Consider the following 19,474-nt stretch of genomic DNA (forward strand, 5'->3'; position numbering starts at 1 on the left):
TGCAAAGTTAAGCACCCTGTCCATTGTACTATGTCTATGTTCTACTATGACAAAAAAAAAAAAAAAGACAAGTCAGTTTTCCAAATGACAACTCAATAGCCTACTTAAAAAAATATCAATTCTAGGGGCCGAGCGGTGGCGCTAAAGGTAAGGTGCCTGCCTTGCCTGCGCTAGCCTTGGACGGACTGTGGTTCGATCCCCCGGTGTCCCATATGGTCCCCCAAGAAGCCAGGAGCAACTTCTGAGCACATAGCCAGGAGTAACCCCTGAGCGTTACCGGGTGTGGCCCAAAAACCAAAAAAAAAAAAAAAAATCAATTCTAGGGGCTGGGAAGGTGGCGCTAGAGGTAAGGTGTCTGCCTTGCAAGCACTAGCGTAGGATGGACCACGGTTCGATCCCCCAGCGTCCCATATGGTCCCCCCAAGCCAGGAGCAATTTCTGAGCACATAGCCAGGAGTAGCCCCTGAGCATCAAATGGGTGTGGCCCAAAAACCAAAAAATATTTATATATATATCAATTGTAGGGGCTGGAGAGATAGCATGGAGGTAAGGTGTTTGCCTTTCATGCAGAAGGTCATCGGTTCGAATCCTGACACTCATATGGTCCCCCAAGCCTGTCAGGAGTGATTTCTGAGCATAGAGCCAGGAGTAACCCCTGAGTGTTGCTCGGTGTGACCCAAAAAAAACAAAAAACAAAAAATATAAAATATATATATATATTTATATATTATATATATTTATATTTATATATAATGTAATTTAATATATTTATATTTATTTTATATATATTTATATATTATTATATATATATAATACATATATATATCAATTCTAATCATCTTCATTCAAGTCTGAAACAACTACTTCAAACTTGGGGTCAGAGAGATAGTACATCAAGTGGGTAGGGTGTTTGCCTGGCAAATAACAGACCAGGGATCAATCCCTGGCATCCATTATCATCACCCAAACCCACAAGGTGTGATTCCTGAGCTCAGAGCCAGAAGTAACCCCTGAGTACCGCTGGGTGTGGCTAAAAGCAAAACAGAAAAAAAAAGAAACAAAACCATTTCATACTTGAATCTCTTAGTGCCTGCCTAATAGGGAATACAAAATTTTCAAGCCAATAATCATTCTTGGCTCTGACTTTGGTATCTCAGCTCTCAATATTGCTAAAAATAAAAGAACCTTAATAGGCAATAATATAATCTAAGGGTTGGAATGATAGTACAGTGGGTAGGACATTTTGCCTTGGATACAGTTCAATTTCCGGAATCCCATATGGTCTCCTGAGCCCACCAGGAGTGAGTAGAGCTAGAAGCCCTGAGCACTACCATGTATAGCCCAAAAACAAAACAAGAATTAAAAAAGAAAACAGGCAATAATATAATCTAACACAAAGACCCTTGCTGAGTCATCAGAACAATGAACTCAATTCTTCAACCAAGTAGCTGTAAAGTTGCTTCTCAAGAACATATCTGTGCACTCTCTCCTCCAATCTTCTTTTGCAAGAGGGGGTAAAATATCTGTTCATTTCATAATAAGCATCATGTTCAATATGAAGTCATTTTCTTTTTTAAAATGCCAGGGATCATATCCAGGACCTCAAACATGCAAGAAAACTTTTCTATCAGTTGGCATTTTGAGACACTAAATCAGAGGTTACCAAGCTTATTTAGCCTACCACTCTTCTTTAAAAAAGGAAAAAAAGGCTCAGTAACCCCACTAAAAACCTACCTTCAAGCAAACAAATCAAAAGTGCACACAAACCTAAGGCCCTTCAATGACCCCAGAATCCCCACCTCAGAGAGTAGAAAATCTTGCCCTCTTTAGGAAACAACTAACTACTATAAATCAAAGCAGCAAATAGGAACTAAGACTTTATTTCTCTGGGTCCTGGTAGAACTTCTGTGCATTTAACAGACCTTTGCTTTTCTCAATCATGTGATTTTTTTTTTTTAATCATTTCTCAAGCTAGAAAGATGGTACAGCAGGTAGAGCACTTGCCTTGCACGTGGCCAACCAAAGTTGATCCTTGGCATTCTATATGTTCTCCCTGAGACTGTAAGTAGTAAATTCTGAGTGCGGAGCAGAAGTAACCCATGAGCATCACCATATGTGACCCTTCACATACACACACATACACACACATACACACACACACACACACACACACACACACACACACACACACAAATCTATCAGCCTTTTCTGAAATCAAACCAGTACAAATAAGAAACAAAAATCAAAACAAGTTTCTATAATTTCCTTTAGAAAATATTTTATCAATGGTCAATCAGTGTTAATACATATTTACGGGGGACAGCTTGATAGCACAGGAGGGAGGGCACTCGCCTTGCACAGTCATCCCAGGTTAGATCCCTGGCATCGCATATGCGTCCCCTGAGCCTGCCAGGAGTGATTCCTGAGTGCAGAGCCAGGAACCCAAGTATCATCAGGTGTGGCCCAACAACAAACAAACAAAAAACATATTTATGTCTGAGCCAGGGAAATTGTTCAAAGGGCTGTAGTACATGCATTACATGTCACAGACACAAATTCTATCCTTGGTCCCCAGGGATTGCACCAGAAATAGCCCCTGAATTCTCCCTAGTGTAGTCAAAAAAACAAAAAACTTTTTTTAATTAGACCCAGGGATGTACATCAGCAATAGAATTTGTCTTGTGTGTGAGGTTCTGGGTTTGATCCCCAAAACTGGAAAGGGGATTGTTAACATAAAAAATACACATGTGAGGGGTGGGTTAAAAAAAATATACATGTGGCCAGAACAATAGTACAGTGGGTAGGGCACTTGCCTGGCAAGTGGCCGACCCGAGTTCAATCCCTGGCATTACATATAGTCCGTCCCCCCCCAAATGCCAAGAGTGATTCCTGAGTTCAGAATCAGGAGTAACTCCTGAACACCATAGGTGTGAGCCCAAAAAAAGAACAGTAATACAAAAGTACATTGTGTGTAACATATATATATAAAATGCAGTTAACATGGTATCTCACACATAGAAAGTGACCATAAATGGATTTTTTGGTTTTGTTTCTTTGTTTTTGGGGGGGTTTTGGGGTCACACCCAGCAGCGCTCAGGCGTTACTCCTGGCTCTAGGCCCAGAAATCGCTCCTGGCAGGCTCGGGGGACCACATGGGATGCCAGGATTCGAACCACCGTCCTTCTGCATACAAGGCAAATGCCCTACCTCCATGCTATCTTTCCAGCCCCGCCATAAATGGATTTGAAGAAGTTCAATTAAACAAAAAATTATATTATTTCTTCTAACTTAAACACTGAGGAAATACAATAGAAAAGACACGCAAATTCAAGAAAAGTAAATCAATGAGAATAAGTATTCTAAATACATACATATTATCTCTTCCTAGTACTTCTAAGTCATATCTATGATATCTTTGATGAAAAATATTTTCCCTAAAAGTTATTGGTATACAGGGGGCAGATTGATAGTAGAGTAGATAGAGTATTTTTGCCTTGCATGCAGCCAACCTGGGTTTGATCCCTGGCATCCTATATGGTCCCCCAGGCACTACCAGGAGTAAAACCTGAGCAATGCCAGGTATGGCCCAAAGACCAACAACAACAAAAAGTTATTAATTAGTATAGTGTTCATTCTTATATTACAGCTCTCCTGACTTCTTTTTTTTTTTAATCTTTTCTTAATACATATATTCCCTTCCTGCTACCAACCTAACTCTTCTACACAGCTAAGCTTCTTGATGGAGTTGACTTTATATACAGGGCTCCATTCCTATACTTCCTATTTACTTTCTACCAAAATGACACCAGAATTACCACTATTAAGAATACTAGGGGCCGGGCGGTGGCGCTGGAGGTAAGGTGCCTGCCTTGCCTGCGCTAGCCTAGGACGGACTGCGGTTCGATCCCCTGGCGTCCCATATGGTCCCCCAAGAAGCCAGGAGCAACTTCTGAGCGCATAGCCAGGAGTAACCCCTGAGCGTCACAGGGTGTGGCCCAAAAACCAAAAAAAAAAAAAAAGAATACTAACAGTGGGTCCGGGAGATAGTACAGCGGCGTTTGCCTTGCAAGCAGCCAATCCAGGACCAAAGGTGGTTGGTTCAAATCCCGGTGTCCCATATGGTCCCCCGTGCCTGCCAGGAGCTATTTCTGAGCAGACAGCCAGGAGTAACCCCTGAGCACTGCCGGGTGTGGCCCAAACACCAAAAAAAAAAAAAAAAAAAAGAATACTAACAGTAGGGACCGGAGAGATAGCATGGAGGTAAGGTGATTGCCTTCCATGTAGAATGTCGGTGGTTCTAATCCCGGCATCCCATATGGTCCCCTGAGCCTGCCAGGAGCAATTTCTGAGCATAGAGCCAGAAGTAACCCCTGAGCTGCCAGGTGTGACCCAAAAACAAAACAATACAAAACACACACACAAAAAGAATACTAACAGTAATATGTACCTAAAATATTAGTAGGAAAGTTATGTAAGCCACTATGACCAAAATAAAGATTATATATTTATTTAAAAAAAAAAAAGAATACCAACAGAAGGGGTTGGAGATAGCATGGAGGTAGGGCGTTTGCCTTGCACACAGGACGATGGTTTGAATCTTGGCATCCCATATGGTTCTCCGAGTCTGCCATGAACGATTTCTAAGCGTAGAGTCAGGAGTAACCCCTGAGTGCACCTAGGTGTGGCCCAAATATAAAAAAAAAAGAAAAAAATGGGCCCAGAGAGATAGCACAGTGGTGTTTGCCTTGCAAGCAGCCCATCCAGGACCAAAGGTGGTTGGTTCAACTCCCGGTGTCCCATATGGTCCCCCGTGCCTGCCAGGAGCTATTTCTGAGCAGACAGCCAGGAGTAACCCCTGAGCACCGCCGGGTGTGACCCAAAAAAAAAAAAAAAAAAAAAAAAGAATACTAACAGGGGCTGGAGCAGTGGCACAAGCTGTAGGGCATTTGCCTTGCACGCGCTAACCTAGGACAAACCGCAGTTCGATCCCCACAGCATCCCATATAGTCCCCAAGCCAGGAGTGATTTTTGAGCGCATAGCCAGAGTAACCCTTGAGTGTCACTGGTGTGGCCCAGTGGCGAGAGAGAGAGAGAGAGAGAGAGAGAGAGAGAGAGAGAGAGAGTGTGGCCCAGTGGCGAGAGAGAGAGAGAGAGAGAGAGAGAGAGAGAGAGAGAGAGAGAGAGAGAGAGAGAGAGAGAGAGAGAGAGAGAGAGAATACTAACAAATTCCAAGTCGGTAATACACAAGTCACTTAATACAACTAGTCTCATCTTTTTTTTTTTTTTTTTTTGAGGAGGGAAGAGCAACTAGGACCCTAATGCTGGAGGAGGAATTATCTATGATGCAGTGGTCCTCAAACTTTTTAAACAGGGGGCCAGTTCACTGTCCCTCAGACCATTGGAGGGCCGAACTATAGTAAAAACAAAACAAAAACTATGAACAAATTCCTGTCACACTGCTTATATCTTATTTTGAAGTGAAGAAACAAAACGGGAACAAATATAATATGTGGCCTATGAGCCGTAGTTTGAGGACCACAGATCTAGAGCCTATGATCAAACCTAAATCTTCACCCATGTGAAGTATATGTTCCACCAATGAAGTTATATCCCCCAATCTTCTTAAGAACTCATCCTTAGCTTTCCTCCTTTTTTCTTTTTGTGTGTGTGTGTGTGTGTGTGTGTGTGTGTGTGTGTGTGTGGTTTTTGGGTCACACCCAGCAGTGCTCAGGGGTTATTCCTGGCTCCAGGCTCAGAAATTGCTCCTGGCAGGCGCGGGGAACCATATGGGACACCGGGATTCGAACCGATGCATGAAAGGCAAACGCCTTACTTCCATGCTATCTCTCCAGCCTCAGCTTTCCTCTTGTAATACTACTTTATTACAACTTTATCTCCTTCCCCAGTATCTCCCCTACAGTACCATGCCAGTTGTGAAGAGTAAAAGTTCCTCCAAATTGATCAGAACTAAATCTTTAGTACTTTCTCTACTCTTGCTTCATTCAACCAACAAAATGATGTCTAATACTTTGCATGCCATATCAGTGTTTTATATATACCAAGTCTAGCCTGCCTAGATTACTTTCCAAATATCAATCTGTGTAACCCCAAACTTCTACCAGATACCTCCATCTGACATTTCATCACCCAGAACTTACCACACCATAATGAAGTTTGTTCCTCCTCTGTCTATTCAATAAATGGGATCTCTATCAACTAGTGATTCTAAATAGATATCCAAGTTTCTCATATCATTTCTCATACTTAACCACATTAACTCCTTCTTCAGTATTTTCCTAATTACTGCACCTTCAAAATTTTTCTAAAATTCATTGTCATCTCTTCATCACTACCCAAATCCAAGCCATATATTATCTCTGATTGCAATGATAAACCCTTCTTTGTGGGGGGGAGGGATAGCTCTGGAGATCAATCAAACTTAGGACCTCACAAATTGGCAAGCTAAGTGCTCTAGCACTAAGCTACTTCCTCATCTCCTGTTTGTTGAATCTTGACTCTTCATTTTCCAGAGTGGTCAGACTCTGAAAAAATGCAATTAAACCATGATGCTCTCTTACAGTCGCACTTGGAAACTGCCCTTTTAATTGAAGATCAAATTTGCATAAAATTTAATGACCTTTATGATGCAGCTCTATGACTCCTTGCTCTACACATAATTTTGATCTTTATATTTCAATCTCTGAATTAGTTCATTATTTCCAGCCTTTATATATGCCAACTCCTCCAGTCCAAAATGTTCAAGTCATTCTTCTAATTATCATTCATCCTGCATGTCATTTACTCAAAAAAGCCTCCAGAGTTCCCATCTCAATTGTTTCCTATCATTCTCTCTCAAACACCTAGTACTCATCTTTTTTTTTCTTTCTTTCTTTCTTTCTTTTTTTTTTTGGTTTTTGTTTTTGGGCCACACCCGGCGGTGCTCAGGGGTTACTCCTGGCTGTCTGCTCAGAAATAGCTCCTGGCAGGCACAGGGGACCATATGGGACACCGGGATTTGAACCAACCACCTTTGGTCCTGGATCGGCTGCTTGCGAGGCAAACGCTACTGTGCTATCTCTCCGGGCCCAGTACTCATCTTTAATACAATTATGACTGCTGTATGTATATGTTTGTGTATTTTCTTTTCTTTTTTTTTTTTTACTTTGAAGCCATGCCTACACACCAGGCTGTGCTAAAGAATCACTACTGGCAGTGCTCTAGGGATCATATGCAGTGCTAAGGATTGAATTAGGGTCAGTCAAGCATAAGAAAAGTAACTTACCCTTCTACTAGCTCATACAATTAGGTGTGGGGAGGGAGAAGAAGGACTGGGCCACACCTAGAGGCACTCAAGGATCACTCCTAGCTCTGCGTTCAGGAATCACTCCTAATAGTGTGCTCGGGAGACCAAATGTGATGCATTTAAGGAAAGCTTTAACCTCTATACTATCTTTCCAGTCCAAACACTCTTATTTTTGGAAGAGGCAGAGGGTGACATCCAGCTGTGCTCAGGATTTAGTCCTGGCAGTGCTTGCAGGAACATATGTGGTGGCAGGGAACGAAGGAGGATGAGTTTCAAGTGCCTTACCCAAAGTACTATCTCTCCAGCCCCCAAATCATCTCTTTTTTATTTTTATTTTTTTGGTTTTTCAGGCCATACCCGTTTGATGCTCAGGGGTTACTCCTGGCTAAGCGCTCAAAAATTGCCCCTGGCTTGAGGGGACCATATGGGACGCCTGGGGATCAAACTGCGGTCCTTCCTTGGGTAGCGCTTGCAAGGCAGACACCTTACCTCTAGCGCCACCTCGCCGACCCCTAAATCATCTCTTTTTTTTTTTTTTTTTTTTTTTGGTTTTTGGGCCACACCCGGCAGTGCTCAGGGGTTACTCCTGGCTATGCGCTCAGAAGTCGCTCCTGGCTTGGGGGACCATATGGGACGCCGGGGGATCGAACCGCGGTCGGTCTCCTAGGCTAGCGCAGGTAAGGCAGGCACCTTACCTCCAAGCGCCACCGCCCGGCCCCTCTAAATCATCTCTTAAGATCTTAATTCAATTGGATTTTGAAAAGCATAAAAGAAAAAGGTCACAGTGATATACAGGACAAAGACAATGCTGAGAATCTAAATACTATAATCAATCTTGTTCATTACTAACTGTGACTTTCTACTAGATTACACTATGAGCTCCTTGAAGACAAAGGACCTTTCGTTCTTTTTTGTTTTTTTAATCTTTCCAGCCCTTAATATGTGGTAGGTATTCCATTAATGTTTGTTTCTATTAAGATACATGCTGTGCCCAGCTATTCTCACACAAAATTTGTGTTGGGCCAGGGAAGAAATTCAGCAGTAGAGCACTTGCCTTCATATATACACGCGAGAAGTCCTGCGTTCAGGGTGTGAGGTAGGGAGGTGGTTGTTAAATGGGGAAATCAAAAGTTTTTAAAAAAAATTGAACTTTCAAATAGAACATAAAAGGCCTATCTTCAAGTCACTTAATCAAATTCTATCAGCAATTCTAAGTGCTGAGAGACCTCACAACATGTGCTTTCTCTCAGCAAAAAAAGAAACAAGACCAGCAATAGTTCAGGGGTATGGCATCTGCCTTGTACTTGGCTGACCTGAGTTCAATCTCCAGCATCTCATAGGGTCCTCTGAGCCTGCCAGGAGGAATTTGGGGGGGAGTGGCACTCAGCAGGGGTTACTCCCTGGCTCTGCACTCAGGAATCACTCGGATGCTGGGGACAGAACCCCGGGTCGAACGCATGCAAAGCAAACAACATACCCACTGTGCTATGGCTCCAACCCGCAGGAGTAATTTCTTTGTTGTTGTTGGGTTTTTTTTTGGGGGGGGTCACACCTGGCAGCGCTCAGGCTCTATGCTCAGAAATCACTCCTGGCAGGCTTGGGGGACCATATGGGATGCTGGGATTCGAACCACCGTCCTTCTGTGTCTAAGGCAAATGCCCTACTGCTGTGCTATCTCTCCGGCCCCAAGAGTAATTTCTTGAGTATTGCCATATGTGACCCAAAAAACAAATTAATAAGTAAATTAGCATATACAACAAAAGAACAATAGCAATCATTTCTTTTTGTTTGTTTGTTTTTGTTTTGTTTTTTTGGGGGGGCCACACCCGGCATTGCTCAGGGGTTACTCCTGGCTGTCTGCTCAGAAATAGCTCCTGGCGGGACCAGGAAGGTGGCGCTAGAGGTAAGGTGTCTGCCTTACAAGCGCTAGCCAAGGCCAAGGAACGGACCGCGGTTCGATCCCCCGGCGTCCCATATGGTCCCCCCAAGCCAGGGGCGATTTCTGAGCACATAGCCAGGAGTAACCCCGGAGCGTCAAACGGGTGTGGCCCAAAAACCAAAAAAAAAAAAAAGAAATAGCTCCTGGCAGGCACGGGGGACCATATGGGACACCAGGATTCGAACCAACCACCTTTGGTCCTGGATCGGCTGCTTGCAAGGCAAACACCGCTGTGCTATCTCTCGGGGCCCAATAGCAATCATTTCTATAAGCAATTTTGTTTTGTTTTTTTGAGTCACATGCATTTTTACTTTATTATTTTCTGTATTTTGTAAGTTTTCTTTAGTAAATACATATAGTTTTATAATTTGAGATAACACCTCTTTAAAGAGCACAAAACATTCAAATAACTATGCTAGAAAACAAAATATGGCTATCCTTTTAAAATTCAACAACAATATTTAAACTAAAGCCAGACAAGTTTAGATATTGCTTATGATAAAGATTTTAAAACATACTTTGGGGCCCAGGATGTGTGCGATGGCAAAGCACAATGGTATGTATAACCTGAGACCAGGGTGTGATCCAAACTCCACAGTCACACATACAAAAGAGGGCCAGAGCTATAAGATAAGGGCCATAGAAGATAAAGCATTTGCTTTGTAAGTAGCAGACCCCAATTAGCTCCTAGCACCTCATACAGGCCCCAAAACACAGTAAGGAATGATCCCTGAGTACATAGTCAAAGCTCTGGGAACAGTTAGGTGTGGCCAAAAAACAAAAGAAAGTGTATTTGCAATCCAGAGTCCCTCTGAATAACAAGAATTCTAAAATGTGGGACCGGGAGAGATAGCACAGCAGTAGGGCATTTGCCTTGCAAACAGCTGTTCCAGGACAGACAGTGGTTTGAATACTGCCATAATGTCCCCTGGACATTAAGAAATTGCCTAGAGCAATTTCTTCTTCTACTTTTTTTTTCCGGAGCAATTTCTGAGCGCAGAGCCAGAAGTAACCCCTGAGCACCGGTGGGTGTGACCCAAAAACAAAAACAAAAAAAAGAACTGTAAAATGTAAATAGAATGTGCTATTGATATCCAGAAACAATTTTTACATGATTTAATGAGAATAAACAAGCAAAAATCAATCTACATTTTTGTTTAAATGCTTTGGGGAACAAACCAAGGACCTCACATGTGCAAGTTATTCTACTAATATACTAAATCCGATACCCAAATTTTCATTTTGTAAACTTTAACCCATTTTTCTCTTGACTTGTCTATGTGCTTTTTTGTTTTTGTTTTTGTTTTTGTTTTGTTTTGGGTTTTGGTTTTTTGGACCACACCCGGCGTTGCTCAGGGGTTACTCCTGGCCGTCTGCTCAGAAATAGCTCCTGGCAGGCACGGGGGACCATATGGGACACTGGGATTCGAACCAACCACCTTTGGTCCTGGATTGGCTGCTTGCAAGGCAAACGGCGCTGTGCTATCTCTCCAGATGTCTATGTGCTTTTAAATTATAATGAAGACTTTTCTGGGGACCAGAGCTGTGGTTGCCTGCACTAGCCTAGGATGGATCTCGGTTCGATCCATCCCCCAAGCCAGGAGCGATTTCTGAGTGCCTCGCCAAGAGTAAACTGGGTGTGGCCCAAAAACAAACAAAAACAAAAACAAGACTTTTCTGGGTTTTTTTTTTTCTTTTAAAGCCAGTCAAATTGAGCAATGGGGGGAGGGTTATATACCAACTTTTATGATACTAATGTTAATAAGTTCTGATAAACCACTGCCATGGACCAGCCCGGGGTTTGTTTGTTTGTTTTTTTAAGTAACAAAACAGCCTACATTGATTCACTTTGTTTTTATTAAAATTTCATTTAAAAAAATAAAATTTCATTTTAGTAAGCTACCACCTGATTTCTACTACCACAATAAAGTAATTGTTAGCCAAGAATAACATGCATAGAACTCACATATCCTTAAATGTTCTTAATTACTACAGCTCTCATCTAATTGCTGTCTTATTTTCTCTCATGTTTTATTCAAATTCTTTTTTTCTTCTATTACCATACAAATAAGTAGCGATGCTGCAGTGTTGTAAAATTGAATACTTAACATTATCACAGAAGACTTACAGCTTTGCAACTATTATGAGAACTAAATTATTTTCAAAATTTTAATTATTTCACTATAAAGTTGGAAACAATAACTTCAGTACAAAAAAAGAAAACCTGCTGTGTCCCTAGAGTCCACTGTAAATCAGCTTCAAAAAGCATAAATATCTATGAATCAAAATGTATGCTCAAAAGCTCAATTTAGCCCTGATTCCAATACTGTTTCTTCTTTAAAATGCTAACATTAAAGTTTAAAATAATTTTTTATTATTATTATAATTTATTTTCAATCTAGAAAATTCGCAGCCATCAGCAGTTTCAGTGCAATTTCAGGTGCAATTGGGAATTCAGGAATATCGGTTGAGCTGTTAGTGTAGTGAACCTTGTAGGTAAAATACATGCATACTTTGGATAGAATATGTGAAGGGAATCTCTCTAAAACTGACTTCATTGGTTTCATCCTCAGCAAAGTGATCCAGGCCACTCAACATGGCTTTTATTGTTCCTGATGTTAATGTATGTTCTCTTTTTACAATAAACTCGTGGCCATCAGAGGATATTAATTTGACGTACATAGCATGAAGGCCTTCACAGCCACCATAGGTTTTCTCTTCTCCATCCATTCCATTATGTTCTTATTAAATTCCACTTCAATTCCAGAGGAAATTCAGTAGTAGCTCTTGAGCTCCACAGCCACAGCCACAGCCACAGCTCCAGGGCCGGTCCCGCCTATCCCCTCCCCCGACCGGTGGTGTTTAAGATAATTTCTTTTCTTTTTTGTTTTTTTTTTGTTTGTTTTTTGTTTTTGGGTCACACCCGGTGGTGCTCAGGGGTTACTCCTGGCTGTCTGCTCAGAAATAGCTCCTGGCAGGCACGGGGGACCATGTGGGATTCGAACCAATCACCTTTGGTCCTGGATTGGCTGCTTGCAAGGCAAACGCCACTGTACTATCTCTCCGGGCCCAAGATAATTTCTAAAACAACGTTCAAGTATAGTTCTATTTATCTACATTGGAACTTTTAGAAATGTACTAATAGACCTATGCAGCCCCCTGGTTTTATATTTTAAATAAAGAGGTGGGGAAAACTGAAAGCAAATATGGCTTTACTAATTCCTCAGACTAATACTTAGTCCTGAGCACTGAAAAATAAAAGTCAAGTCTCAAGAAAGACAACAAGACTGAAAGTTGCAAGAAGGTAATTCACAAATTGATACCTGAAATAAGTTTAGATTTCTGTCAAATCATACTTGGATGGTTTATAAGCATGACCTAAGCAGCAGCAGCAGCCACACCCAACAGATTTTAGAGTAGGAGATCACTCCCAATCAAATTAAATGCTCAGGGCCTCACACTTGCTAGGATGTATTAGACTTCTAGTGCTATCTACCCCAGTCTGACTTTAAAACACTTCCCATCCTGTCTAACACTTTCCTTTTATGGATTGATTCATTCCCTATTCAGAAGGCACAGAAAATTGACCATCCAACCACTCTAATGAAAGAGGAAATGGGAAATTCTTACTCACTATCCTTTACAGGCTTCTAGGTATTTCTGTCAGCATTATTTCAAACCAACTGAAACTTGTAGTTAACAGCCAAATACTCCCTATTTCATACCGTATTGAGTTCCCCATGTGTTAAGTCCCCCCTGACTCAGAAACCTCCATCTCTCCCCATGATAGCATCATTCTATCGTCTCTGTCTCTTCAGTATTTTAGTTAATCAAAATCATCACTTCACTTTGAAGTGCCAGGGATCAAATCTGAGCCTCCCATACAAACTGTGTTCTCCAGTCCTTTGAGTCATCTGTCTAGTCCCCATAAAGTTATGAGTTACACCAACCTGCATCAAATTAAGTTTTTACAACCACTACTACAATCCCAGCCACTTAATGCATTCTACCATCAGACTGTCCCAATTCATTGATTCAATAAGAAGTTTAAATTCCAGCCCACAAGGGGCCGGAGAGATAGCATGGAGGTAGGGTGTTTGCCTTGCAAGCAGAAGGTCGGTGGATCAAACCCTGGCATTCCAGATGGTCCCCCAAGCCTGCAGGAGTGATTTCTGAGTGTAGTGCCAGGAGTAACCCCTGCCGGTGTGACCCAAGAAGCAAACACCAAAAAAAAAAAAAAAAAATCCCAGCCCACAAAACTCTACAAAAGAACTTCTCCCTTAACGAAGATCAGAAATAACATCCCATCATATATCAAAATTACTAGTGGGAAGGAGTTAGACTTATACAAAAAAAAAAAAAATCCCCAAACCCAATCTTTCCCAAATTCTCTCATTTGTGATTCAACAATTAATATTTACTTTTCATACACATACTCATGTTTACCAATTTCAAAATAATACCAATAAGAAATAATGGTGTAAATATGGAAGGACTACAGGTATCAGAGAGGAAGGGGTGGGTTGATAAAACTACAAGAAGTTTTAAAGGTTAGAGCTAGGCAAAGTTCTACCAATGATATTTGATATTCATTCAGATATCCAGGATCTTAAATACATAGTTTCCAATTCCAAAGCATGGCAGACCACATAGTGACAGGAAAATGCCAAAGAAACCATTTCATTTACCATATTTGGTACCCTCTTATATACTATGCAGAACAAAACACAAGCCTTACTCTCAAGGAAGCATTGTCTAATTGGGGAGATCTGCACATAAATATATGTATACAAAATACGCAGGACAAATGTTTCTTTGCTTTCTGTAGAACATTGTTCTGAGCTTATTATATACCACATATATTAACTAGTTCATTCCTATGAGATTAGTCTATTAATATCCCAATTGTGTAGTGAGTCACAGAGAGATTTAAGTAATGTGTCTTGAGATACACAATTAGTAAGTAGATAAATTGGATTAGAAACCCAGGCAGAAGTTAGATAATAAGGAGCCTCATACCCTGGGTATAGGCTTTAAACTTCACCCTATCGGCCAATGATTTCCAGGATTGTGCATCAAAATATATACATCATCCTGGGTGTGGATGACAGAGAAGGCATCCCCACCAATTAGAATGACGACCTTTGTAAACCTATTTTTTTTTTTTTGGTTTTTGGTTTTTGGGCCACACCTGGTGACGCTCAGAGGTTACTTCTGGCTATGTGCTCAGAAGTAGCTCCTGGCTTGGGGGACCATCCGTCCAAGGCTAGCGCAGGCAAGGCAGGCACTTTACCTTTTGTTTTTTTGGTTTTTTGTAAACCTTTTACTACCCTTTCTCCTCTAGGTGTCGGGAGTAAATAAAGCAGAAATAGAGAGCTGCTAATACAGCTGCTATACAGCTAATCTGAAGACACTGGGTTCAAGAACAGAAACTTCAAAAGCAATACTCATAAGGAAAAAGTAACTGAATCCAGTCATACTAGTTGGAAAGACCCTAGCCAATTTCTCCTTTTGGATTTTGTTTTTGTTTTTTGCTTTGGGCTGTACTTAGAAGCAACTCCTGTTGGTACTGGAGGTCATACAGGAGCAGGAAATTTTTTTTTTTTTTTTTTGGTTTTTGGAACACACCCGTTTGATGCTCAGGGGTTACTCCTGGCTATTCGCTCAGAAATCGCTCCTGGCTTGGGGGGACCATATGGGACACCGGGGAATCAAACCGAGGTCCCTCCTAAGCTAGTGCTTGCAAGGCAGACACCTTACCTCTAGCGCCACCTTCCCGGCCCCAGGAACAGGAAATTTGAACCGGGGTCAGTATGATGCAAGACAAGTGCCTTAACTCCTGTACTATGAGTCCGTCTACTCATAATTTTATAACTACCTAAATAGGTTAAACACCCTTTACATTTGTTCAGAAAAGTCTTCTGTTGAGCCAGAGAGATAGCATGGAGGTAAGGCGTTTGCCTTTCATGCAGAAGGTCATCAGTTCGAATCCCAGCATCCCATATGGTCCCGCCCCCCCCCTGCCTGGCAGGAGCAATTTCTGAGCATGGAGCCAGGAGCAACCCCTGAGCACTGCCGGGTGTGACCCAAAAACCACCACAAAAAAAAAAAAAAAAGTCTGCTACAAACTCATATATATCTTGACAATAATTGATACTATTTAATTCACTGAACAATTAACACCTTACCCCTTTAGTTATTTGTTTATTTTTTCTCATACCCACCAGTACCTCTGGGGATCATGTGGTACCAAGGATCAATCTGGGACTCCCTAGCACCTGCCCTCTCAATTTCAATACAAATACATTTACAAAGTATTTTCCATTACATGCATTTTCCACACAACTTTTAAGGAAAAACAACACTATTTCTAAATTTATTTCACAATTCACCTAGATCTTTCCTTTTTCCTTTAAAACAACTATCTGGGAGCCAAAGCAATAGTATAGCAGGTAGGGCATTTGCCTTGAATGTGGCTGACCTGGATTCAATCCCTGGCATCCCATATGTTCCCCAAACCTAAAAGGCGTAATTTCTGAGCGCAAAGCCAGAAATAGCCTCTGAGCCACTAGGTGTGGCCCAAAAATAAAAATTAAAATTAAAAAATGAAGGCCGGAGAGATAGCATGGAGAGTAAATAAAGCGTTTGCCTTGCATGCAGAAGGTTGGTGGTTCGAATCCCAGCATCCCATATGGTCCCCCGAGCCTGCCAGAAGCTATTTGGCTTAAGGCATCTGCCTTTCAAGTGTTAGCCTAGGAAGGACCCTGATTCCCTGGTTCGATCCCCCAGCGTCCCATTTGATACCCACATATGGTCCCCCATATGTGAGTGCATAGCCATAAATAACCTGTGAGGGCTACCGGGTGTGGCCCAAACCCCCCCCCAAAAAAATGAGGGGTAGAAGTGAAAGCACAGCAGTAGTGTTTTCCTTGCACACGGCTAACCCAGGACAGACCTGGGATCGATCCCCCGAGTCCCATATGATCGATCCCCTGAGCCTGGAACAATTTCTGGGCACACAGACAGGAGTAACAGCTGAGCATCACCGAGTGTGGCCAAAAAAAAAAAAATTTTTTAAATTAAAGTTTGGGCCCGGAGTGATAGCACAGCGGCGTTTGCCTTGCAAGCAGCCGATCCAGGACCTAAGGTGGTTGGTTCGAATCCCGGTGTCCCATATGGTCCCCCGTGCCTGCCAGGAGCTATTTCTGAGCACACAGCCAGGAGTAACCCCTGAGCACTGCCGGGTGTGGCCCCAAAACCAAAAACCAAAAAAAAAAAAAAAAAAAAAAAATTAAAGTTTATGGGGAGCCGGAGCAATAGTACATTAGGTAGGGGGTTTGCCTCACATGCAGCTAACCTGGGTTCAATAGCTGGCATTCCATATGGAAGTACTGCCAAGAATGAAGCAGAGCCAGGAGTAAAACTTGAGCACCACCAAGTGTGGCCCAAAAAATTAATTAAAAATAAAAATTTTTTTTTTTTTTTTTTGGTTTTTGGGCCACACCCTGTGACGCTCAGGGGTTACTCCTGGCTATGCACTCAGAAGTTGCTCCTGGCTTCTTGGGGGACCATATGGGACGCCCGGGGATCGAACCGCGGTCCGTCCTAGGCTAGCGCTGGCAAGGCAGACACCTTACCTCCAGCGCCACCGCCCGGCCCCCAAATAGGTACACTTTTTTTTTTTTTTTTTTTTTTTGGTTTTTGGGCCACACCCGGTGATGCTCAGGGGTTACTCCTAGCTATGCGCTCAGAAGTCGCTCCTGGCTTGGGGGACCATATGGGACGCCGGGGGATCGAACCGCGGTCCGTCTCCTAGGCTAGCGCAGGTAAGGCAGGCACCTTACCTCCAGCGCCACCGCCCGGCCTAAAAATAAAAATTTTAAAACAACTATATAGAGCCAGAGGAATAGCACAGCTGGTAGGGCATTTGCCTTGCATGTGGCCAACCCAGGTTCAATTCCCAGCATCCCAGATGGCCCCCAGAGCCTGCCAAGAGTAATTTCTGAGTGCAAAGTCAGAAGTAATCCCTGAGCACTGCTGGGTGTGGTCCAAAAACAAATAAAAAAAACTACCCTGATTTATTTACAACAGTATTAAGTTATACCTATGCTGAATGACAGGACAGTAGAAAACATTTTCCCTCTTATTGAAAAACAATTTATCCAGGGTAACCAAGTCAGTGATAACAAAATTGCTTGAGGACCAGGGATTCAGTATTCAAGTTCATGCCTGGTCTGAATGAGACCTGGGTTTGATACCTGGGTCTACACAAAAGCAAAGACCATGGCTTTAACCCTGGTTCTCTGCTTCCAAGTCCAGTGAAAAGACTAACAAGTATGCCTTTAACAGCTCACAAACATTTTTTAGGTATGTATGATGCAAGACAGAGACAGGGTTAGGACCCTTACCTTCCATGAAGCTGAACTCAGTTCAACTCCCTATACCAATGTGGTTCCCCACACACACAGTACCAAGTGTGAGTTATTAGTATAGAAGCCCAAGTACCACTGAGTTTGACCCAAAAAAATCAGGATAATAATAATGCATGTAAGAAATATACACATAACACCTATCCCAATTTCCCAATTATTAATTACTGATTGGCATTATCATGTCTATCATGTATTTTTAACTTTCAGATTATCTAATTTAGTAAAGAATACTAATACTAACATGGCAAATTAGGAAGGAGCACGCAAGTAAATTTCGGAAACAATGCGTTCTACTGTGCTCTAAATTAAAGGGTTAAATCATCGTTATGTAGGGCATTCAGAGCTCTCTGATATGCTTCATTTCTTTCTCATGTCTTATTGGTTTGGTTAGGAGCATTTTTGTATAATACTGGAAATAAAAGTCATGACTGAGAGTATCTGTATTCTAATTCGAAACTGAATGCTACTCCCATAGTTTCACCATGAAGTATCATGTTTTTATAGATTACTTTTTTAGTAGATACACTATTTTTGAGCTTACGGAAATGCCTTCTTAATCCTGACTCAACAGTAAGTGTGTTGGAACACTAATCTCTGATTCATTCTTCTCCATTTTCCAAACTGCCTTCTTGTACTCTTTCCCTTTCTCTTATTTCAGGTTCCTTCCCCCAGTCTCTGAAATTGAAAGAACTCCATCTACCAAAGTTAACTGAGATCTGAAGATAGGTTAGGAGTTCTAGACCTGCCGGCTAATTCACGTCCTGAATTAAAATGTTTCTAAAAATAAGTGGAAAAAAAAGAAAAGAAAAGAAAAAAACCCACCCTAAACTTACAAACACTGTTTCTATCATTCGCTGATCCCTTCTTATTTCCTCCCCTTTCCTTCTTCCAAACCAAAAAGCAAACTAATTCTAGAGTCCGACAGACTTTGGCAGCTCAAAACGGAGCTCTGTCTGGGGGTAAGCCGCCGACGTCAGCATCAAGGGCTTTAGAGAAAGTTGGGAAAGAGGCCGCTGGATCCAGATGTTCCTGACTTCTGCGCCCCGCGGACAGCAAGATACAAAGGCTCTCGAGAAGGCGGCGGCCCTGTTGGTGCGCCGAGCGGATCGCTCAGAACTGAAGCTCTTCCACTGAAGCCCCAGAGCCGGGGCTCTCCACCCCAGGGAGCTCAAGCCAAGAGAGGAATTCTCGCCCGCATGCGTTGGGCTCCCAGAACCCAGAACCGGAGGCGGGGGAGTCGCCCGACCCGAGCCTGTCCTGGGCGAGCGGCGCCGAGGGGAGCAGCCAGAAGGTTGCATCAGACTCCACACTCACTCGGCGTTGCAAACAAGAAAACCAGATGGTGGGTGGTTCAAATACCCCCCGGGCAGGAAAACCCTAAGCTGGGAATCTCGGGCTTTTCCGGGGGCACAGAAGAATGCCAACTCCTTTTCAGAAAAAAAGAAAAAGAAAAAGAAAAAATTATTTTTTGGACAGGCATCGAACATTTCCAGTTGCAGGGCCGGCGAGAGAGAGAGACAGCACAGCGGGAGGGCGTTTGCCCCAGGACGGACGGGGGTTCGAATCCCCGCACCCCAAGTGCCTGCCAGGGGCGATCTCTGAGCGGAGAGCCAGGAGGAACCCCTGAGCGCCGCCGGGTGTGGCCCCAAAGCCAAAAAAGAAAAAATTTAGAAAAAGAAAAACTCAAGTTCCAGTTTCATAGCCGCGGGGAGGGCGCGAAATAAGCCAATAACTCTCCCTCCGAGAGCTCCGAGAAGTTCAGCCCCCGCGCTCGGGGCTGCGCTGCGGGCGTCCCGGGCC

At 42.6% G+C, this 19,474-nt stretch overlaps 1 protein-coding gene and 1 pseudogene across 1 annotated transcript in view; both read right to left on the reverse strand.

The window, feature by feature from the left end:
- CLIC4 (chloride intracellular channel 4) overlaps nt 1-19,474 on the reverse strand; it is a 71,097-nt gene that overhangs the window by 51,080 nt on the left and 543 nt on the right. The gene's annotated exons all lie outside the window — the stretch shown is intronic.
- On the reverse strand, nt 11,636-11,972 carry LOC126011359 (elongin-C-like; annotated as a pseudogene).

The sequence above is a fragment of the Suncus etruscus genome, chromosome 6 (assembly GCF_024139225.1).
Source record: "Suncus etruscus isolate mSunEtr1 chromosome 6, mSunEtr1.pri.cur, whole genome shotgun sequence".
In the NCBI taxonomy this organism is placed as follows: domain Eukaryota; kingdom Metazoa; phylum Chordata; class Mammalia; order Eulipotyphla; family Soricidae; genus Suncus; species Suncus etruscus.